We start from the raw sequence: 24,725 nt of genomic DNA on the forward strand, positions 1-24,725 counted from the left end.
AATTTGGGGCATGTCTTAGTTTTCTACTACTACTACTACCACAAATTACCACCAACTTAGAGCCTAGAACCACCTATTCATTAGCTCTTGGTTCTGTAGGTCAGAAGTCTGGCCATGATATGGCTGAGTTCTTCACTCTGGATCTCACAAGGCTGAAATCAAGGTACTAGCCAGGCTGAGTACTAATTGAAAGCTCTGGGGGCAAATTCCACTTCAATCTCATTCATGTTGTTGGCCAAATTCAATTCCTCACAGCTTGTAGGACTAAGGTCTGCCTCTGCTTGCTGTCAGCCAGAGGCTGGCTCAGCTCTAAATGGTCATCCACAATTACTAGCCATATGGCCACCTCATCTTCAAAGGCAACAACAGAGAATCCTATGTCCCTCTCACATTTCAAATCTCCTTCTTCGAGAGGAGTCCAATCGCATTTAAGGGACTAATTAGGTCAGATCCAGCCAGGATAATCATTCTGTAAAGTCAACTGTACCAGAGCACAACATATATAAGGAGTGACTGTCTCATAATATTCACAAGTTCTGGAGGTTATATAGGGCATGTACAACAGGGGGCTGGGATCTTGGGGCTATGTTAGGATTCTGCCTACCACAGTTTGCATTATAATATCCCTATATTCTCCTGTGTAACTTTAGGATAGAAAATAACAATGAATATTAGCATTTCCCTAACTCAAAAGAAAACACAATTAAGTTTCCAAGTTGAAAAAAAGACAGAAATTAAGAAAAGCATAGTAAACAAGATCTCTCTCAAGTTATTAAGGAATTTCCACCCTGTTTTACACCAAATCTGATTAGGCTGCTAACAACTAACGAGCTAGAGAGTGACTCTGCCTTTGGAGGAAGTCTTCTAATAATGAAAGTAAATTGCAAATATTTAGGTGCCTCCTGTGGAACAAGAATTCTAGGAAATGCAAAAGCTTCTTAAGGAACTTAAACCTTATTAGGGAGCAAAGTCATTGAGATAAAACACAAGACAAATGCAAAATGTTTGATGAAGAAATACAGCACAAAGGTTATCAGGGTGAGACAATGAAAATTTACAGGGACCACAGCAAAAAAGTAAATAAGGCTTTCTTAGAGGGAGTCAGATCTGACCTGGGTTATGGTAAGGTGAAATGAGATTTGGATAGTTGCAGAGAAGGAATGGAGATGGGAGAAGAGAAAGGAAAGTTCATCAAGGGAGGCACAGTGGGAAAAGAAAGAGGTCCAAAGGGCATGGAAGTCCATGAACTGTAAAAACTGAAGAATAATTAAGAGTGGAGGATATAAGACTTTAAAACTGGTTCACATTTCAATTTTCTAGAAATATTCCTTAAAGCGAAGCATGACGAAGACACATCTAACCAACACATAACTAAACACTTACGTGCCCAAGACCTGTCCCTGCGTGTTCCGGTGCTGAGTGAGGGACAAGATCTAGGAACAATCACTGAGCAGCCACATGATGAAAGAGTTTTCTGTTTCCCACCATCCGGTGCTCTGTGAACATATCTTCTCACCAGAGCAGCAGGCCAAAAGATCTTGAGTATAGAATTGCTTTTTAGCCAAGGTTTTAACCCAGATTACCAGCCTGGGCAATGATCCAAATGGTAAGCTATTTGATGCAAACTTCCTTCACAGCGTTTTTTTTTTTTTTTTTTTAAAGTGCGTATCTTGCATGGAACCTAACAGACTGACTCCATTAGTTATGGCTACAATTTCTGCCATTCTAATCAAGCTAAAGCTTTATTATTTCTTACTTTATTATTAAAAAAATACAACCAATTAACCTCTAAATTATAAATGTTCCCACTAGCAGAACAGACAACTTTCTCCCTTATAGAAGATTAACTGAACATCACAGAAGCATCCATCCAGTTGTAAAAGAAAATGGGTCTAGGGGTTTTCTCACACATATTAGTGTGCTCAGGAAAGCAGATCCAAGAGGCTATATTACAATTTTCTTCTATTCTCAAATGTTTCCTATCGATGGGTGATTTTAGATGCTGGCTTTCTCGTCTAGACCGGCTAATGCAAAACAAACCTTCTTTTCACATGCTGTCACAAAAGAATGTTCCCACAGTCCCCGTTACCCCCTCCACTGTCTCTTGAAGAGGCCATTTCATTATCATTGTTATCATGGTATTTCTGAATAAGTAAGTAGGGCCCAAGTACAACACTGGGAAACCTATAGTACATACAACGATCTGTTATAAAATCCCATCAGCTCTCAAAAATAGATGATAAAAAAATGTGCCTCAAACAGCAGAGGTTACATTTTCATGCATATTGTTCCCACAAAGCACAAAGGGGTTCGATGGGGGTCCAGTTCCACCTCAATGCTCCTAGATCAATAGATTAAGAATTATGTGATACGTGAATGGTAATATGTTTCCGACAGTCTTTGACAATATGATTACAGGGAAGCATTAAGTTGAAATTGAAACGTGAAATATTATAGCTTGGCAAGAGATCCTTGCTGTAATTCATACATTTGTAGGAAGAAGAAACTGAGAAAGCTAAATGAGATCCAGGGTGAAAGAACAGAATTAGCAAAAATCTTAGGCACCGATCCACACTGCTAACATTAAACTCTTCCAAAGCCTAATGGTTCATTAGAATAATTATTATTCATGTAGTGAAAATGAAGGACAGGCAGGAGGAAATAAATGATTGGCAAAAACAAGACAGGCAAATTTAGCCACTTGATTTTGAGAAAAATCCAAGCCTCAAATCCCTCCTACATAGAGAGGGTCAGACCATACATCTTACTGTAATCGTGGCTACACAGAGTTAAACCCCTCTGGCCACAATTGCACCAACTATGCATACTTAGGTTGGTTATTACCAGGAGTGGGTTTTGTGCAATGTGGAAACTGGCAACCACTGATGTAAGGAAATAAAGCTTGGCAGCTATCCCCCAGGATTTCTGCTCAGTCCAACTTCCTACGCACTCTTTAGCCCAGATATTAATAATGTGGAAGATAGCGTGACAGCTACAAGTCATCTGGCTGCTCGCTGACACAAACGCTAAAGGAACAATCACTGTAAAACCAGGTATATGTGGCCAGAGAAATTAGTGAAGCTTCACTCCTCACGGAGAGTTCCTCATTTTTCACCTGCTATTCTGGGATCAAGGTGGAAAGTAAATTGGTATCTTTTAAAAGTATCAATTCAAAGGTGCCTGGGGTACCTGAATAATGGTTAAAATATTCAGAGCAGTGAAAAGAAGGAACAGGCTCTACCACTTCTTTAGCCAGAGAAGTAAAAAGAGAGGGGTCAAAAACAGTTCCCTTGATCAATCAACCAAAGAGTAATCATTGAACATTTATGTAAAGACCACAATGCCAAGTGCGGTTTAGCCAAAATGAATGACATACCCCAAGACCACCATGCTTGGTCTGCCCTTAGAGCATTTCAATACCTTCCCCCTTCCACCACAACCATCATATAAAGAATAGTTTACTGGGCACTTCTGTGCCGAGCACCACACCTAGCCCTTTAAAGGAACCTTCCCATTTAAGACCCCATAACTCTGTGAAGTAGGTATTATTGGCTCCATTTTATGGATGATGTAACCAAAGCTTAATTAAATGGCAGAGCCAGCACTCAAACCGGTTTTTCCAGATTCCAAGTCCATCACCACCCCCAGCTTAAGCTGGACAGCTGATTCTTTACAAAGCACACCCACCTCTGTACAGAGAATATCTCCATCCTCAACTCTACCTGTCAAATCCTATTCATTCTTAAAATTCCAGGCAAAATGTCACCTTACTCATTAAGCCTTCCCCATTTCTAAAATTAGACACCACTGCTCTCTATTTTACAAATGTTCACTGTATTTGGGCCACTTGTCACATCCTGCACCTAGCAGTATACTTACTTAGTCAGGCCCCCAGAAAAATGTAAATTGCTTGAGGACAGGAACCTGTCAAAGGAACTCAAAAAGAATCTGGAGGCTTTGGCTGGAAATAGATGATAAAAGGTTTATTCAAGAGTCCTAGGGTTTGCAAACTGGAAACATACCTATGCAAAATCCCAGAAGTATACGAAAGAAGAAAGAAAAGTTAGTAGTAGTAAAAAAGTTACAGTAGTAAAAAATGCATTCTTGTGAATAATCAGTCTGCATTCTTAGTCCTAGGACTGGTCCAGGACGGTTATCAGTCAGCTGTCAGGCAGTCTGGATGATGGATGCCAGGTGGTACGGAGGATGCACACCAGAAGGTCTGGTCACGCCAGGGGGTCTGGACAAATGAGTCCTTCAGGGGGTAATCAGAAGGTTATCTGGAGGTCTGATATACATTCAGGCATTGACCCAGGACTGGACAGTTCCAAAGTTTAAGTTTTTTGGCTAGTTAAAAAGAAAAGAATAGAATTATTTCCTCATACTTCAACCTACTTGATTTTAGTAATTTATCAGCTTGACTATAATGACTCCATTTATTTCTTCATTCTATTCCTCAAACCCAATCTTATTCATCTTACTCTGAACTTTACTTACCGCAATGTCACAAGTAGCCAGTGCTGTGTGTTTAGGATGAATGAATACAGACTCACTTCTCACAGAGTGAACAATTTTCCTCCCTCCCCCAATAAAAAACAACTTCCATACAGGAGGGAGAAGTCCTCATGACCTAAAGTGCCCCAGGTGAAGAGGCGAGGTTTAAGAGGGCCCTTGTAAAGTGGAATAGATAGAGCCACTAATGTTCCAGCCATGCGCTTCGGGTATGATCTTTACCCAACACTTAGTAGCAACCAATTGTGCCTAGTGAGAGGTCAAACATCAAAGGAACACTTGCTCTCAGGAAGTAATTATTCTGCTAAAGTTATGTATGTATGCGTGTATTAATGATTATAGAGTCATGCACCACATAATGACATTTCAGTCAATGACAGACCACATATACGATCGTGGTCACATAAGATTATAATGGAGCTGAAAATTTCCTATTGCCTAGTGATGCCATAGCCATTGTACTGTCTTAGCACAAAGCATTACATAAACACCACTGTTACAGCTGCCTACAGTATTCAGGACAGTGATATCCTATACAGGTTTATAGCCTAATTGCTGTAAGGGAACAGAAAACGTTACCCCAAGATACGTCTCTTTGGCACTGAATTATTTTAGGCTGGTTAATTGAAAACATCAAAAACAACAACAAAAACAAAACAGACCTGGGAGAAGTTCAAAAAACCAAGGAGAAGTTATCCTTTGTAAAAGACATTTCCATTTATAAGAAAAATCTCCACCGTGAGGGTGTCTCCCGCCCTATATCAGGTGTGAGTGTGTGCAGGGGGGTATAGGGGGATCTTATTTCTAGAGACTCTTATCAATGCAAAAGACAACCATTTATATCTGCGTAACAATCTTACCCTTGTTAACTGTGCTTTTCCTGGTAACCTGCTACAACTGACTCCCCACCTCTAACATCTTCTGTCTTGAGCCGAAGATGGTTTTTAAGGTGGTGGCTTTGGCCATTTCAGGGAGTTATGCAGTTTCCCTAGGTCTCTCTCTTGTATACAAGAGGTTTACATGTTACTAAACTTTTTTTTTTTTCTCCTGCTAATCTTTTATTACAGGAATGTCTCAGCCAAGAACCCAGAATGATAAAGGGAAAATTATTTTTCCTCCTCTACAGACCAAAAAGCTATACCATATAACCTAGGTGTGTAGTAGGCTATACCATTTAAGTTTGTGTAAGTGCACTCTATGATATTTGCACAAAGATGAAATCATATAACAATGCATTACTCAGATTGCATCCCCATCATTAAGCTGCATATGACTGTATGTGTGTATGAATTCATTCATTCCAGGCACCATCCTGGGTACTCTACATTGAATTCACGTATCTCTCACCACCACCTCTGAGGTATGTACTATTATTATTCCCATTTCATAGTTCAAAATAACTGGAGTTCAGAGCAATATAGCAAGTAAGTGGTGGTTCAAAGCCAGGCAGGCTGCCTTCAAAGCCCCTGCCACTACATTACTAAGTCTTGAGAGCCTGGAAGCGCTACTTGTAGTCAACCTTTTATAAACCACAGAGTGATATATATGTGTGTTGACTCTCATGGGATATCCACAGTCCCAACAGGTGCTGTACACTACCAGGGCCACCATCTCCTTAGGTCAGAGATAGTTGGAGAGGTCGTGCTGCCATGCACGCAGACCCTAAGTAAAGTGGATGCTAAGAGGAGTGGGGAAAGAAGGAAGCAAGAGAAGGAAAAATATGAGAAGAGATGCATTTCCACCAACAACTGCTAGAGTGAATTTCTTGTATTTCTCACACCGAAGGAACACATCTAACCTAAAGATTACAAATTAAAGTTGAGCAGCCTACAGCAATCACTCTTACTCTCACTCATGTAAAAAGCAAAGATTATCAAGCTGCTTTTCTTATTTTTCTTTGGCAAAGCCAAAAAAAACCAGTTACAGAAAAAAACTCACACAGAAGAGGCTTCCGGTCAAGATGGCAGAGTAGGGAAATGCTGTGCTGCCTCCCCTCACAACCACATCAAAATACAGCTAAACTACAGAAGAGCCATCATTGGGAGTCATTCAATGTCTAGCTAAACTGAAGTCCTCCAACTGGGGACACTAAGACGAGACCACCTCAAGACTGAATTAAATAAAAGCAGAATATATTAACCCCCTCAAAAAAAAAAAAAAAAAAAACCCACACAGAAGATGCTAAGAAAATGCATCAGAGAGAAAAGACAGCATGCAGTTAGCTGTCCTGACTGCTTAAAACCACATGACTAATACATGAGAAATTCCTATTACTTCCTCCTCTGCTTCTCATAGACCACTGAGGAGCAAACCCACATATGGTTGCATTCCTCCTCCCCCCAAAGAAAGTCTTCCGGAAGAATATTTTCTGCACCCCTACCTATCACTCTGTGCAAGAGACTGTCGAGCCATGTTTTCAAGTTAATTATTCTAAAAAAAGATGTATTTTAGGGGATAAAAGAACATCTCCAGATTCAGTCCCTCATCCTATCTAGAAGAGAAGGCTAAAGAGGTTTATCACTACAGATACTTAAGTTTAAAGAGAAAATAAATTCCTATTGATATACTGATGAAACACCCTTATCTACTTTTCCTGAACTTATATTAAAAATAAAACTTTTAAAGCTAGTAATATTTTCACCCTCAAGAAAACTAACATTCATAATTCTAAAGCCTACCCTGAGCTAGGCAATACTGGCAATTTCACTTGTTTTTTCACTTAATGTAATATTTACTTAGACTCCCATCTCTGAAAGCATTTTAATTGCACTCACATTCCTTTACATGCACTACTCTGCAGCTAAAGAAATTTGGAACACATGTTCAAACCACTAGCCTCTGTGGCACCAACAGAAAACTTTTTTTTTTTTTTTAATTTCCTAACAATCCATGAGGCAATTACAAATAGTGTACTCAGGCATATGGAAAACATAGTCAAGTGTCATCTATTTTGGTAATAATATTTCTGCAAGTACAACAAACGTCAAAGTCTTCTAAAATCAAACTTTAACAAATTTAAAGTCACATATTATTTAATAGCATTTTCTCCTCCTCCTGTAAAAATTGGTAGTTGCTTCCTCTTGAGCATTTTCCTATGGTCTAAATTTCTCTCCCACCAAATATAGTTTTTTAATTTTTTTTAGAATACTATACTTTCCACACCTCATTCTATATTATATTGTATAGCTGGACTAACCCACCTTAAAATAAATACACACATACAAAGCTCCTTTAGCGATTACATTCCAAAGCTAAAAATCCTCCAGGGCTTCTAACCCTATTTCTGTTTTAAATGACAGGTACTATAATTTTTCTGGGCTTCAGTTTCACCATCTGTAACACAGATGAGGGAAGAGGGGTTGTGGAGGAAGGGTACACAACAATCTCTAGTTCTTAAATTATGGGAGTCTATCACTTAGAATGGGATACAAGAAAAAAGGTTGCCAGAGTCTACATTAGAGTGGCCATTAAGCTTTAACTAAAACCTTACTGGAAGTATTCAATCATCAAAACAGAAGTACAAAATACTCAAGCCAAAAGAGAGGACAGACCAGACAAGGGAAGGGATCCAAATGCAAGACAAATAGTGCATTACTCTGTCCAAGAAGCACTATTTAGTACTGTTCTGAGACCACAGAACCAGCCTACTATCTAGCAGAAAGCAAAATAACCAACAAGCCCTTGTGGGCCTGGGTCAACGAGAAACAGAAGGCTCAGAGCAGTGGGAGGTCACTGTCACCAGACCATTCCCACACCAAGAGATCTCATGAGTCTAGCCCCATACTTGATATTGAGAGTCTCCAATTTTATTTATTCACACAACAAGAGAATCACAGGCTTTAGATCATATGTTAACACAAGTACAGGAAGTGAAAAATGACTGTGATGGATAGTCATTAACTCATGTATTCAAACAGGTGTTTTTCAGACCCAGAAAGATTTGAGCTCCAAGTTAAAAAAGCAGAAAAGATTGAGAGGAAAAAATCAGATTCACTCTTTCTCCCAAGAAACTAGAGCTCTCTTTAACTATGAGTGTCAATATATACCCTTATCATGTTTAAAAAAAAAGAAGAAGAAAAAAGAAATAGAACATCCATATACACAAAAACCAACCCAAGAAATAGAACAATTACCAAAAGCTTTGAAGTCCCAGAGTACCCTACATCAGTGGTCTCCAATCTTTTTGGCACCAGAGACCAGTGCTCCTAATGAGAATCTAATGCCTGATGATCTGATCTGAGGTGGAGCTGAGGCGGTGATGCTAGTGCTGGGGAGCGGCTGCAAACACAGATGAAGCTGCAAACACAGATGAAGCTTTGCATGCTAGCCAGCTGCTCACCCCCTACTGTGCGGCCCAGTTTCTAGCAGGCCACAGATAGACAGAGGTCCACAGCCTGAGGGTGGGGACCCCTGCCCTACATGATGGCGTCCCTCTCCCTCATGCCCACCACCAGAGGCAAACACTGTCCTGAATTTGCATTAAATCATTTTTTTGTTTCTCTTTATAGTGTTACCTTACATACTACCCTCACTAAGATGTCACTAAGAGTCCTGACATCTCCATCCTCATGCCATTTATCTGGAAACTCAGTGCTCCTTCCTAAAGGGAAAAGAATGGAGCTGCAGAGGTGAGCTACTTTAAAGGAGTTCTCAAAGTGTGCTCAGAGGTTCCCTGGGACTTCCCCATGAAGCTTTCAGGGAGGTACCAGTCCCTCTCTTTCCAATCACATATCTGTGAGGCCGGATCTGCTTGATGTTCTTCAACCAAAAGAATATATTGCATCAGAGTGAATGAGAAGAAGATCTGAAGACCCAGCCATCTTCTAGTAAGCTGGACGTAAAGATTCGCAAAAATGTGAAACGATGCACCTCACCGCCGTAATTTTCTGGTTTGAAAAATGTAGTTATATTTCATCAATCTGTTATTTATGTTAACATATGAGATTATTATTTTTAATAAATTAATAAGAAAATATTTTCAAAACTTAATAGTAATGGATCAAATTTACACCAAAATCCCACAGAAATGGCTACAGGAAGTACTTTGTCTTGGGATAAAGTGAACTAACCAACCAAAAATATTCCAAACTGACACTGTCACAGTAAACACTTTGGGATGCTAGAGAGGGCTTGCAAATAGCGTTCTTTGTCGTCTGCTAGGTGATGGTCAGCTGTCAGGCTGGAGGTGCACACTCAAGTGACACCAACAGTAACCTGTGCTATTACACGGCTTTTATAGGTACTCACATTTTTACAAAGGGTGGCTCACCATAAATATCCAACTGCATTGAGAACCTAAGTTAAACTTGATTCATTCCATCTGCAGCCCCAAACTGTTAAGTTTTTTTTTCCACCGTAAATTAGTCAGTGACTAGGGGCCTAAGCGTGAGATAAAAGACTGGAAGGGGAGTTTGGGTTTCCTCCACCGGGCGATGGGAAACCACCAAAGAATTTGCCGACAAACCACCTGTCCAGAACGCTTCAGTTCTACTGTCCTTGGATTTGTAGTGTAAACCAAAGTCAGGGGATTTTGCTCCAGATCTGAGTCCGTGGGCTGTAAGCAGGTCACTTACTCTCCTGGGTCTTGGCTTCCTTCTCTGTAAAATGAAAGAGCTAGATGAGATGATTTCTTTATAAGTCCTTCCTTCTCAACAATCTATGAAAATCCCAAGTAACAAAAACCTCAAGTGGTGTTCACTTTGCCTTCACAGCATCTAGTATAGGGCATGGCAGAGTATACGTGTTCACCATGGGTTACCAAGCAGCAAACAGTCAACAAGCACCATAGCTAAGGGGTAATTGTAAGGAGGAAGAGGGGAACAGAAAGAGGAAGTAGAAAGGGCATCCAGGATGTTTTAGTCCAGATTTCAGTTGCTACAGGTAGAACTTATGACCACCACCAATACTAAGAGAGAGAGCTTTAATTCTTGAGCTTTATATGAGGGGACTATATCTGAGTGGTCAAACAAAGGTGGCCGTGGTGAAAAACGAACAGGCCAGAAGCAGTACTCCTGGGGCTCCAATAAACCTACTTCGCTGCAGACCACTGAAATCCCTTCATGTACAAGGGCTGGTAAAAGCGACATCAAGTCACCAAAACTGTTAGAGATAAGATACAAAGATGTCCCTGAAGTGCACCGAAATAGTACCAGGACCACCAGTGTGGAAACAGTAGCTTATTGTTTTAAATCTTTAAAACTAGCTAACATTCATAATGTCCTACTTATATGCCAGGCCCTATTCTAAGTACTTTATGTACATTAAAGTTTATATCCTCACAACCCTGTAAGATAGGCAGTATTATTCTCACTTTACAGATGGAGAAATTAAGTCACAGAGATATAAACTTGCCCAATGTCTCAGAGCAAGTAATTCACAAAGCCTGGATTTTTAACCCATTTTAACACTTGTGAAATCGTATCAGCGATTCACCTCAGCATTTCTTACATGTGAACAAATTTTAGTTTCTGTCCTGTTTGCTTGCTGTGTGTTACAGTTTCACTCAAGTGGAGGTTATGTGTGAGATAGTCTGAGGAAATACATGCTGAGCTGGGGAGTTGCACTGTGATGGAGGAATCCTGGGGAGAGTCATGCTCTGAGCATCAGCAAGCAGGCCCTTCCATCACACATGCTCTGTGACTACCTCACATGTGTGTGTCTCATGTACACATGCTGACAAGGTCCATCCAATTCCCTCACACCACAGCAATGTCTAGGTTTACCTGTGACCTGAGGGAAGGACCTGCTGGAGAGCAAGGCCAGAACTTGGAAGGAGAGAATGACCCATTAGTCACCCCGGCAAAAGGAAGCAAAGCCACAGTAAGGACCCCAGAGAGGAGTTTTTTTTTTTTAGAGTTTCAAGTGTAAAGTCTGTAAACTCTAAAAAAAACTTCTCACTTCCATCAAGAGCAACTAACTCGGTATGCCCCTGGCTTTAAAATGGAACAGACACAGTGCAGACTTTCAGGAGTCATCACCAGGTATCAGCACGAACACATTTTATTTTTTAAAATGTAGAATAATCACGTTTGGGTGGCTCTCAGAAAAACTGAATTTAAATCCTGGTACCATTTACTTACCAGCTGTGTGACTTTAGGCGTTATTTAACCTCCTTGGGCCTGTTGGCTCATGTGTAAAAGAATATAACAATGGCACCCACTCATAAGTTTGTTGACAAAATAATGCACGTAAGCACTTAGGCATAGCATCTGCTGTACGGTGAGTGTTCAATATTATTACTTATAATTATCAGTAAGAGAACATTGTTTTGATCTAGAAACCTAGAAATAACTCAATTGAAATGAGTGTTAAAATGGGATCTCTCACCCAAAACAATAAACTTCTAACTCAGTTAAAGGCCCTATTGGTAATTCAAGGGCTGCCTTGTTTATCTTCCATCTAGCACAGTGTGTACTCAAATGCTAATTACAAGTTAGGTGTTAATTATCTCATCAAAGTTTCTTCAGATCATATGCCCCTCTAAAGGGCTGAATTTTTGAGCTCTGCTTCTTTCTTGTCCTGGGTTTCAACTCTTCCCTTTCTGTATCCTCTTTGAGTTGTTTCAGAATTTATTCGTTCAGAACATCTCCCACAGGAGAAATGGACTCTGTTCCTTAACAGTTGCTACATTCTTGTCTCCTCTAAATCACTGTGCAAAAAACAAAAGTTGTAAAACATAATTAAATGAACTTCAGTGAAGAATGAACTAGTTTTTTTTAAAAAAAAGACACCAAAACACAAACCAAAAAAAAAAAAAAGACACATGTAACACCAAAAACAAAAGCGAAGATACATGGCAGATTGGGAGATTATTTGCACATATAAAAAAGGATAAATGTCAACAAGATAAAAAGAAACAGTCCAACTGGGAGTAGAGGGAGGGAAAGCAGGGATGTGACTAGTTTACAGAGAAATAAATACAAATGGCTAATAACCATATGAAAAGATGTCCAAACTCACCATAATTATAGTAAGTTGGATATCCTAACTTCGTAGAGATCATTGTTATTTTGTGGAGCGCCAATGGTCATCTTACTTCAGAATTACTTTAGAAAACTAACTTATGTCCCCATGTTTTAAAAGGCCTATATTTCAAAGGATCACGGGAAGCTAGACAGAAAAGTCACTGTGACAATCACCTCACATTTCATACCCAGACCCTAACTGGCTCATTCCAATCTTCTTTTAAAATAAGTGGTATATCACAGAATAGCCCCAAAGCTGTGTCCATTTTAAGGTAGTTTTCTTTTCCCCGCTTTCCCAAGTGAATATGATCCTTTCAAGAAGCTCATAAAAGTCTTCCCAGACAAGATTCAAAGATCATAATTAAGATTTAGCTAGAACCACCACTATAATATTCTGTGCCAGAACAATGCACATAATGACTTAAATTTTAAAATTAGTGTTATCTTTCACCAACATACATCTCAGGCAGGTCTACATAAAATCTGTGGTGCCATTTTAAAATTTAATATTTAAATATCAATATCTTAAGTGATAGGCTTGAAAAAATTTCTCAAAGTAACACAAAATTTAACAAAAATTTAACAAAAATTTTGCAAGTGAGGCAAAAAAGAAAATTTCAGCTCTGCCACTTCTGGGTTAAATGGCTTTGGGGCACATTACTTCTATGTCTCTCTCTTCTTTTTAATTATAAAATGAGGTTAATATTTATATCATAGGTTAGTTTCAAATGAGATAATAAAAAGAGACATATGTTCTTGCCCACATTACACAGTTTCATAATAGACAATACTTAAAATGTTTCTCTATCAATTCAGTGTCAATTCTGCTAACCATTTAAGTATGTTTATATGATATACATATAGAGATCATATGTAAACTTTTAAAACGTAAATACTTAGACTTCCCATGAACCCTATATCCCCACTTCCACAGGACATAGACATCTATGAATAGCCACTTCTCACACTATTATTTCTAGACCTTTCACCAAGCATGTTGGCAGCTCCAGAAGATAATTAAGTAATGAAAATGAAAATACTGAAAGCAGCCCACTAATTTACACAGAACAGCTTTAGGACTCATTGCTATACATATAATTTCAATAATTAGGAAAACTAAACCCAGGGAAAGGCCCTGAATACAGCATCAAAGAGGACTACCTACCTACCTATTATATTTACCGAGGCTGCCTTACCCAGTCACTCTGCAATATTTCTGAAGGACAGGAGTAAATTATACTATGCTCTGCCAACTCCAATTGGTATGGTGCTGGGACAAGAAACAGGTGAAATAAAAATTAACACCTTCGGCCCACTGATTTGTGGTCACTTCTCAGCCCTCCAAGCTCCCTCTGTCATGTACTCAATCATTAAATAAACTCAAAATTTCTGGGGAAAATTTAGCAGATAGTTAAATTCTTGTTTGTTCCACAACCTAGGATGGTATTCCATAATAATTTTTACTGCTTAAGTCTTTCTACATGGGCAGAAACCTGGGCTTGTTAGTGCAGTTATTTTTGAAACATTGAGAAACTCGTTTGTGTCAGGAATATTCTTTGCTGTATTTAAGACACGAAAATGAATAAGACACAAAAATTATTATGGTATAACAAGATATCTGCACATCAAATGAGAACTGCCTTTGTGAGGGGAAAGTTAAGAGGCCTGGAGGGTCTTGAAGGTCCTGTAGGTATAGGCAGTAAGAAGAGGCCAGGGAAAAGCATTTATGTAAAGACAGGAGTATGACAGAAAGGGATATGCACAGGGCCCGGCAAGCAGCATAATGGGAGTCATGGAAAGAAAAGTGTCAAGCCATGCAGGGGTATACACACAATCCTGAGGAGGTGTGCTTTTATCCTGAAGAGGAAAGAGTATGGAAGGGCCTTTCTGCAGAAATAAATTAAGTGGGGTACGGGAGAGAGAGTCAGCCTCTCCAATATCTTTTTCCTTTGGAAAACCATTTAGTCTAAAAAAAGGGCTCTTTAGTTCTGTAATTGGTACACAAATATTGTGAAATGCTTTTTAAGAAATGGAGTAAGCACTTGAATTTTAAACTAATGGTTAGAAGGGACCTGAAATGTCAGAAGTAAATTTCTAACTAACCCTCTGGTTCAAAGTAGTAGAGAAAAATTCCAATGCCAAGTTGCTGTCTATGATGGCTCTTAAACTGTATTTACTCAGCTATGGTACACTCTGATCTTTATTAACCATGTAGTTGGTGGAGTCTTTTTCCTATGGATTAGATTTTAGGTGGATTTCTTTTTTCTAATTTTTTTAAGAAAAATGAGCTTGCATACTTTTATTACAAATTCCCTTGATACCTAAAGTCAAAAGATTTATTTTATCTGGTGAGGGGCCTAAAATATGATTCAGGTCATAACATCTCTCAAATAAATTTTTCCCTATCAGCGTGGAGCTCAAATGTCTTAGACTTTTTTATAATCTCCAAAATGCAAAAATGCCACTTCTATAAAAGTTGGTTTGATAAAACCAATATTTAGTCAATTCGACTTAGAAAACCAGCAGATCGAAAATTTACAACTTTCTGCAAGCCTGTCCATGCCCACCACCACCACTACCGTGGACAAATCAGAATTAGGATTCAATTACAATAAAATGGCAATGTTTTCAAGAGCCTCAGATCCTCTATACTAGGTGTAATATCAATATAACTAACTGCATATCAAACTATTGGGCTATGACCAAGACTTCCATTCCAACTCGCTTCTGTTGGACTGAAAAATTAGAAACAAATCCAGCATCTGATTTTTGTTGGGTTGTCTTTTCTTCAAGGCAAGTGAGGCTTTTGAAGCCAAACATAACACGTCAAAGGAAGACTGTTCCACGTGTACACATGGAGCTTTTGATTCCCTATTTCTCAGTAAAAATGCTCCAGCATAACAGTGTTTGAGCAATATAAACTGAGAAGAGCTGAATGATTAATGACCATGTCAAATGCCAAGGCTGTCTTTAGAAGAATAGGAAGATATCCCAATACCCCTTACTACCCTTTTGCTCAAGTGGTCTTGAATTATAAAACTACCATTTTGTAGTCCAGAAACACCTGAAATCAACTACTTCATGTGATTCAACCTACCATTAGGAAATCCCACAGAATTAAAGGTAATTTTGCCACACTTTTCTGTTGATGATCTAACCAATTATTGAATCTTAAAAACATTGTGGAAGAGTAGACTTTTGGAAAGAAGGGTATCAAAACACATACAAAAACAAAACCAGAAATTTTAATAATAAAAATGTTCTATCAATGAGAAGAAAAGGTAAATCAACCTCCTAGGAAGGTGTTTTCTAAATATTCTGTTTATTAAATGTTTCTTTGTTGTTGTTGTTGTTCATTTTTTTCCAAGACTTTCCAATTGTCACAATTTTTTCCCGGAAAATACATTTTTCTATAGACAGGAAGAAAAGAGGGTAAAAAAGAAGGAGAGTGTTAGGTTTCTGCTGGACAGGAAAAGGTTAATGAGAGATTTAAGCCTCAGCTGAATTCCCAGGTCAGGTCTTGGTTTCCTCATCTCAAAGGAAAGCCCTGTATCAGATGACCTCTAAAAGTCCCTCCTGGCTCTAGCACTAACAATTTATTGTAATTTGGGGTAGCAGACCATATTCTACCTATATCCACTTGCATTTTACATAATCCTACTGCCAGTTCATAAATAATTTCACAGCCTATAAGGAATAGTCATTAACTGTCATTGGACCTCAACCAAAAAGATAAAAATCCAACCCCCTTCACTATATATAGCATATGTTTCTGGAGAGGGACATTTGCATGAGCTAGCACACACTCAAGAATCCCTCCGCCGTCTCTGTTGTGGGTCCCAGTCACACCACACAATGTCAACTTTGGTTCTACTTCTCCCAGTTTGATCTCCTACAGCTCAAGCCTTTTTGGAGATAGCCTGTTAAGGAAATGATTAAAAAATGTTGATGCTGCCCTCAATCTACACACTTTATCTCAGAGTTCAAGTAATTGCTTCACTTCTATTTTAAAATCAAGCACTTTATACACACACACACACACACACACACACACACACACACTGCTTTAAATGTTCAAATGTTAAAAGTATTCCAAAAAACATAACCCCCAAAACACAAAATTACAAACCAAACCTTTAATGGTTCCTTTATTCAAATACAAGAAAAATAAATGAATTATTTCCAGTGGAAATCAGATTGCAAATTGGCAGTCTCAGCCCACAAACATGTTTATGTGGCCCACACAATATTTTAAAAATATTTGATCTAGTTGCCAACGTTTTCAGACGGGGAAATTTCACTTCAAACTCTAAATGTCCATCTTCTCTCGAAAAACTGAAAACTATGGCACCACCAAGGTCCTCACCCTGGTCAAAGGTGGTTTCTGTATTCCTCTCTCTTACTACCTTACCATGCCATAAATTCAGTCCATAACTAAATCAAGGGCTTCTAAAGCTGTGTGATAAACCATTGATCATGAACTATCTTAAAGAGATTACATAAGGTAAACTTCTATTTCTTATTAATGTTACAGATATATCAAGTTGCTTAACTTGATATATCTACAGTTAATATATATAGTTAGAAAAATGCTTTTTTTCTAACTGTAATAAAGTAAGCGTTAACTGAGATCTAGATGACATGAATTTTTAATTTTCTTTTTCAAGATGTGTTATTGCTAGATTTAAATTTGACCTGTTTTCAAAATCTGTTCTTTTCAAAATCTATAAGCTTAATACATTAAAAAAAAAAAAAAAACCCTGCTCGTCATACTAATCTTGTGTCCTCTTTGCTGAAAATAGTTGCTTTGTTTTCGTAATCAGGTCATAGTCATTTTGAAAGCCTTAATAACTTCTTGTCTCTACCCTGCATGAAAAGGACAGAGCAACTGATTTGTAAACATTTTCCTACATCTTGTTCTTAGCCCTACCATGGATTCAAATATTTCTTGTCAAGTGGCGATAAGAAGGCTCATTTCACAGCAGTATTAATAGCAAAAATGGCATGAAGCTCGAGTATCGGTAATATGTAGGGTGATATAACTAGTCACTATCTCCATGAACCATGGAATAAAAGCAAATTGAACTAAGCTTCAACATAAATGATAAGATTAAACCTAGCTCTTCACTCTCTCCCAGGCCCATGGCTAACAGAAGACCAAGGCAACACAAAGGGCAGATGCTAACGGAGACCAGACTGTGGAAAAGAAACAGCATCCTGTTGCAAATGCAGGAGTGCCATTGTTCAAGATGCTGAAATTTTCAGTAGCTCTTCTTCTAAAGCATATTATCTTTTCCATCAATAGGACAGCTGTGCCAAGGCCTGGGAGCATTTTTGATGATATAAGATCCTTTTACCATCACAAATTCGTTCCCCTTAATACCTGCAATCCTAAGTATAAGGTTCCAAATTTAGAATATACATATTCTGCACTCTATCATAAGGAAGAAAATCATTATCAGTTCTTAAATTCAACTATGAAAGCACAGCAACAATTGTGCTTTATGTTGTGAAGGAAAAGTGCACTTTTAAGTATCACTGATGAAGGCATTATTTCCTTCAGTGTGGCCACATAACCAAAATGTGCTAGCTACAAGAGTTTCTTTTATTAAACGGGAATATAGAAAACAAACAGGCATTTCCTATAATAATCCACCTCATAGGCATAAATTCTCAGCCCAAATGATAACATTTTATAAATGACTTCTTTATACTGGTTAATTACAAAAAAAAAAAAAAAAAAACCCCACTTCTCTCCAAAAAGAATATCTACAGTACTGTAAGTAGACTTAGAAATAATATCTGTGCTGTAAAAGAGGTCATAAGAGTCATCAGTCGTTTTAAAAACTAGGTAGGAGTGAAGTAGAGCTGCTAGTTTTAACTCAGCCAACCAGTCAATATGGCAAGTGTGGTATGACAGAAAGCACTGAGTAGCAAATCCAACTACTACTCTCTAGAAATAAGTGTTTCAAGGTGATTGGGTCACAAATGATCCTCAGTTTGCTTTCCATCTTTTATAATTCCTATAACTATAGCACTGCTGACATTCAATAAAGCTCAATGATAAATATTGCACATGAATAATATTTCAATTATCCATGAATCCAAGGTTCAATACAAGCAAGGCCGGGTACAGTGACTGTTTCCTCTTTGGGCTCAAGCTTGGCCTTTTATTATGAGGATGATGGTGATGAAATATTTCAAGCATACAGAATATCACTCATCTATATACTCATTACCTATTGTCAAACAATAACTTTTACCATCCATATACTGTACTTCAAGTCTTTTTTGTTTAATCACATACACATCTGAAGATCCCTGGTGTCATTCCCCTCCTTCACCTAGCTCATAAGCTTAGCTCTTAAAACAAAATAAAACTGTGTCTGGAATTTACTTCAAAATAATATGGGGGGTGGGGGTGAACAGGGGAAACCAGAGGTTGGAGAGAAGGAGAAATAGACATCATAACACTGGGCTGGGTGATGATGTAAAGTATAACATAGGGAAGGGTCAATAATATTGTAATGAGTATGTGTGGTGTCAGACTTACTGGGGCGATCATATTGTAGGGTATATAAATGTCTAATCACTATGTTGTAACAAAAAAAAAAAGATTGGGCTGGGTAATATGATGGAAGTGTTCATTATACCATTCTCTCTATTCTTGTGCATGTTTGAAATTTTCCTTAATAAAAAAGTTTTTGTAAAAGATGGGGGTGGGGTGGACAAAGAGAGATCAGATTATAACTACTTCTAGACTATATGCCTAAAGCTTCATTATCCAATATGGCAGCTCTAGCCACATGTGACTATTTAATTTTAAATGAAAATTAATTAAAATTAAACAAGATGAAAAATTTAATTCTAGAGTTGTATCAACCACATTGCAAGTGTTCAACAGCCACATACAGCTAATGGCCACCACAGTGGACAATGCAGTAAGAAAAGATTTCTAACACCATGACAAGCTCTATCTGACAGTGCTGTTCTGCAGCCTAGGGTGGTATCTCCATTTGGTAAGAAGAGGATATAACCAACAGTCAGAAGACTTGGCCTTAAGATCATCACTTTTTATCTTGGGCAAGTCTGAGTCTAGATCGTTCTGACAGATGCTGAAGGAGTTGGGTGGAGGATAATATCTAATCAAATTACCTCAGTTGTGAAGATCAACTCTTACCCACTGAAATCTCATCACAGGAAAAATGTGTGGAATTGCACAAATTCAATTAGAATAGCACTGCGATGTGTACAATGACTTTAGTGGCAAAACCAATGGGTGAATTAGCAGGAACATTCCAAATGTATACTGAAAGACCAAAAAATAAAAATTAAAAAAAAAATCCTAAAAAGAAATTATAGTTTTAGATTGAGAAATGGATAACTCACACATTTCAGCGTCCAATTTTTAAGTTTTTCCCTCCTACTGCTTTTATTTTTGAATAGAAAAACAACTTTCTACTTGTTCTTTTAACACTTAATTTTCTCATGGTTGGGATTAAAAATTAAATCAAATTGCTGATGGGAGATTATTCAAGGATAGCTGGAATGAACCCTTTGGGCCAAAAGGTCAAGGCACAAGAACACAAAAACCCAGGATGGCTGATTATGAAGACTGTTCTCCAAGTTTTTAACTACATCTAATGAGATAATTTATTTTTCCCAGAAGATTGAGTCCATCTTTGAGTCATCCATATTTCATGTGCACGTGTATGTGTGTGTACTTTGTGTGTATCTCAGAGAAAATGTAAAAGATCACAAAATAACCTTGACCTTCCAAAATGAGATTATTTTGCTGTCCAAAATCAGATTCTGGACTGAGAGAAACTGATGAAACGAGCAATGTCCTTTCATCTCTTTGAAATCAGAAAAAGGAAAAAAAACCTAATAACCATTTACATCAGGTATAAAAGAAGTTAAATATGTCAAGTGAGTTAACTATCCCAAAGACATTGTATCTCAAGTCAGGAGAAACCAGTAATTCTCAACTCCCCCACCCCACCACCACCCTCATCTACCCATGTGGGGATCATTATAAATAATGATTCTCAGCCACAGGACCCATGTGTTAGAATATGGGGACGGGGGAGCAGAAATGGGAGGAATGATTGTTCTGTCACCTACAAGTTCCTTTACACCTAAGGCTATTAGGAGCTGAAGTTGAATAATTTATCTAAAAAGGTATTTAAATACTAAGATTTTAGGAAACAAGAGTTATAGCCTAAACATTTTATTTCACCTTAAACATCAACATACATTCACTTGCCAATTCTTTGACAAAGGGCCAAGGTTATTTTCATCATAATGGATCAGAGTTATTCCAACTAAAAGTGTCTTTCTAGCACAAATCCGTATAGGCATCACCTACTATTTCCAGTTTGTTTCTTTCAAGTGGAGCCAGAATGTAAATGCGCTTCAGTGAAAAATTTTTCTCCAAATTTTAAAAATTTTCTTACCATATTATATTCACAGCAGTTTTACGGTAGCAAAATTTTCACCTTTATTAAATCCTTCCCAAGCACCTAATTTAGAAGCAACTCTATTTTTGCACATAAGCAGGTTTGGAAACAAACAACTGACCCATAAGCATGGTGGGTACAGAAATGCATGTCTGTCCTAGAATAGAAAATACTAGTCTACTAGTCAAAGCATTTGGCATGCTGTGGGCAGTCAGTATGCTTTGAAGAGGATATAGAGTGAACATATTAATCCAGCAGAAATTTTGAAAACATTCCCTTCAGATTCTGATACAATTTTTCAATTTCTTTCGATGTACCCTCTTTGTCCCAGCCTTAAACCCAAAGAATAAATTTCTAGAAGGAATGAAAGTTGGGGTTATCTTTATAGTGCTCCTCAAATTATATTATAAAGAGAAGAGAAAATAAAATGAGCCCTATTCTTTCTGAATTCTGAATTAGGTTCCTGATGTTTCCTACCTAAGAGAAAGAGGAGGGCTGATAGTGGTTGGAAGAGCTTGACAAGACCTTCCCAATCATGGAAGTTGACCATTATCTGAGTCTCGAACTTTTTTCTTCAACTAGATTGTAGGCTTCTCGGCAGGAGGAGCTAGGTATTACACTAATGTATTTCCAACACCATGGAGCATACTAGAAACATCCAAGGTCCTGAAATATCCAATTGATTGATGATGCACCATCATGGACAAGGCTGCTAGTGGGAATGACAACCATAACTTGGTAACTTACACCTGAATTTGAGACTTAGAACAAGATTTTGAACTTTAGTGAGAGAGATCCATTTGCCCAAATATTGATTTTGTTTCTGGTTTGCTTTGGTCTGGTGGGAGAACAAGAAGGAATATGGTTTAGACATCTTCACTTATGCATGGTGCCAGATGGGGATCAATGTTTGCTAACACTGAATGGAAATAGGAAAACCCTTTGAGGAATAAGAAAACAAGTTCTTCAAGAAAGAAGATTTAGCAATATTTAGCAGTACCCCTAATTATACAATATGCGCATATTAATGCCTATTACATAAAGCCCCTGAGAGTCCTCCTCACCCTTAGCTTTGACTGGGTTAAAAAATTCAATGTAGACTCAGATTCTCTTCCACACAGCTTAGAAGCCAGCACCGGAACAGCAACTAGTGGCAGCAAATTAGTCATTTCAATGGCTGAAACCTTATCTTAATTTAATTTTCAGCCTTAAGGTCATAAAATGCCTTAGAATTTTTGTTTCTGAATGGGGCAAATTTGATTACCAACACTAAAAGACTTCTTTAGAGGGCTTAGAGATAAAACTGTGCTTCGACTGAGGACCATCCACCATTCCCCAGGGAAGAAATGATTAAGAGGTTGAGCAAGGATGGGAAAGTCTTTGAAACCAAAGAGGCATGTAATAACAATTAACTTGTTCAATCAACGTGAGGTAAAGTCTTAGATCACCCATCCCACAAAAAGCCAAGCCAAACTTCAGAGTGAAGCAAAGGTAAATTTGGAGAGAACTGGAGAGCGAATAAGTCTGGTTTATGCAGTTTCTGAGGGTTTCTACCACACTATTAGAAGCTGCCTCTGGGCTCAGCTCATACAACAATATTAGTTAACGTTTCAAGAATTATTACCTCATTTTTCTAATCTATTTTGCAGTATACACCGCAAAATTTCTGACTTTTCTCAAGAGTTTTAAGCTTTGGCCCAAGTTCACAGTTCATGTACCAAAAACATACCACCACCACCACCACCACCACCCCCGACCGCCCTGATTCTCTGTATCTAATTTCTAAAATACATAATATGTAATTGATGTGAAATGGGTAAGTTAAATAAATTATAGAACAAACTAGGAACTGGACACTCAGAAATAAACACTCTCGGCCTGAGAGAATGTGAGAGTTCCATTCCATGGAACTAGAAATGAAAATTACAAGAAAGTTTAGGTAATGTATCTACCTCTTTCTAAATTTAGTTTTGACAACAGTTGAAATCTGCCCTCCAATAAGTAGTAAAAACCTGATAAAGGATCAGTTTGTTCTGAACATATTTTGTGAATGTCCAGAGTAACCTGGTGTGTTAAAAAAGTAATATTCATGCTCCCTCATTTGCATAAAGTAAAAGAAGAACCCCTAGGAAACATGGTGTTTATTCTCACTTTCCCCACAAAATGAGACAAGGACTTGCTGCATATAGCAATTTTGGGAAGCAGGAGTGGAGACTGGGAACAGTGAAACGGGAAGGATAGACAGCCATCCTAAGGGTATACAACTAGCTAATCACCACAGGGGCTGAGGCTAGGGCCCATGTGGGACACTCTAAACAGACAAAGATTCTGCCTCAGATTTTGTCAACTCTGTGACAAAAGAGAGAAGTATTTATCCACCAGTTGCCATCCCCATTGGTCTAAGGTTACCCCATGGGATGGGTAACTCCCTTGGACATCCAGACATGTGCAGAGGTCAGAAGCGCTAAGCAGAACCCAAGTGGCTACAGCACGGGAGCCTGGGGCAGAAAGCTGTGGATATGTAGATACCTGCCTGAAATTTGCATAGCAACAGCTACACACATACAAAAAATAGACCCAAAAGGCTGTGTGTGGGCTGGCACAAGTCTTATTGAACTGATCCAAAGGACCAATGTTCACTCATCTATCCAATCAAATGTGTATTAGCGGGGGAGATGTACGACACCGTCCCTTCCTTTAAGTCTGGTAATACAGGCTAAGAACATAGGAAAGTGCTACATATGTAGCAGAACATATTGCTACAGTAGATTAACATTCACAACTATGCTTGATCATTCCGCTTTATTTTTAAAAAGTAACGTTAAGGAGGGGGGCACTCCAGAATGCCACATGAGTGACACATAGTGCTGCAGGCATCACTGCTGCAGGAATTTAAAAACAGAAAAGTCACCAAAACCTAAACTGGAGTGAGGAGGTTTGGAGAAAAGAGTATGTTTGATCTGTGCCTCAGAGTATGCTCTGACTAGAAAAAGGGAAGACTACACAGCTCAGGTGAGGAGAGGAAAAGAAACATCCTACTGGATGGGGTCGGGTGGCAGTTCTGGTTTTAGCCCAGTCTTTGGTAGAAAGCCATTATTATTTTAGTAGTTCTTTCTCTTTAATTAAGGACGAATATTTCCTACATCATTGTAAGCACTTTGTACACTAACTCATTTAATCTGGTGAATCTTTGAGAAAAGTACTCTTATTATTTTACAGATGAGAAAGGTGAGGTACACAGGGTAAGTAGTTTGCCTGAGGTCCCAAGTGGTTCAATGGCAGAGCTGATACCCTAGAACCCCAGCAGTCTGGTTCCAGAGCCCACAATCTTGACCAAAATGCTATATGTTACAGCCTCTCACAAAAAAGAAAACAAAGCAGGGAAGAGAAGGGTGTCATCTGATGTGTCTGCATTTAGGAACAGACAGGCTGGGAAAGGGCTGATTTGGAAGCATCCCAAGGGAAATAATTCTGTTACGCAGCTGGAAGTCCTAATGGCCTCAAAACCATTTCCCAGAGAGTATAGTCCCAGAGCTGGCTGGGGCCACGGGGAGCAGCACAGAAGGTCTTTCTGAAGGTCACTACCCATCACTTACTTGGTGATCATGCCACTGGAAGCTCATCATGAGCGAACAATAGGAAAAATCACACTCTCTGCCTTCAATTCATTCATGCTCCTTAATACATACATATACACACATAACGCACACACATGCCCTCTCCTCCCCTCCCCTCCCCCCTCCCCTCTCCTCTCTTCTCCTCTCCTTTCCTCTCTCTCTATCATTCTACC

At 38.5% G+C, this 24,725-nt stretch overlaps 1 protein-coding gene and 1 long non-coding RNA gene across 4 annotated transcripts in view; both read right to left on the minus strand.

Annotated features, from left to right (window-relative positions):
• Window positions 1-24,725, minus strand: part of SEPTIN11 (septin 11) — an 84,612-nt gene that overhangs the window by 51,858 nt on the left and 8,029 nt on the right. The window lies entirely within an intron of this gene.
• On the minus strand, window positions 1,640-24,670 carry LOC118608673. Its single transcript, XR_004953096.1, has 2 exons — window positions 9,980-24,670; window positions 1,640-4,347 (listed from the first exon to the last, which is right to left on the minus strand). It is a non-coding gene; the product is annotated as an uncharacterized LOC118608673 (long non-coding RNA).

This window comes from Rousettus aegyptiacus, unplaced genomic scaffold (assembly GCF_014176215.1).
Source record: "Rousettus aegyptiacus isolate mRouAeg1 unplaced genomic scaffold, mRouAeg1.p scaffold_m13_p_10, whole genome shotgun sequence".
NCBI classification, from domain to species: Eukaryota; Metazoa; Chordata; class Mammalia; order Chiroptera; family Pteropodidae; genus Rousettus; species Rousettus aegyptiacus.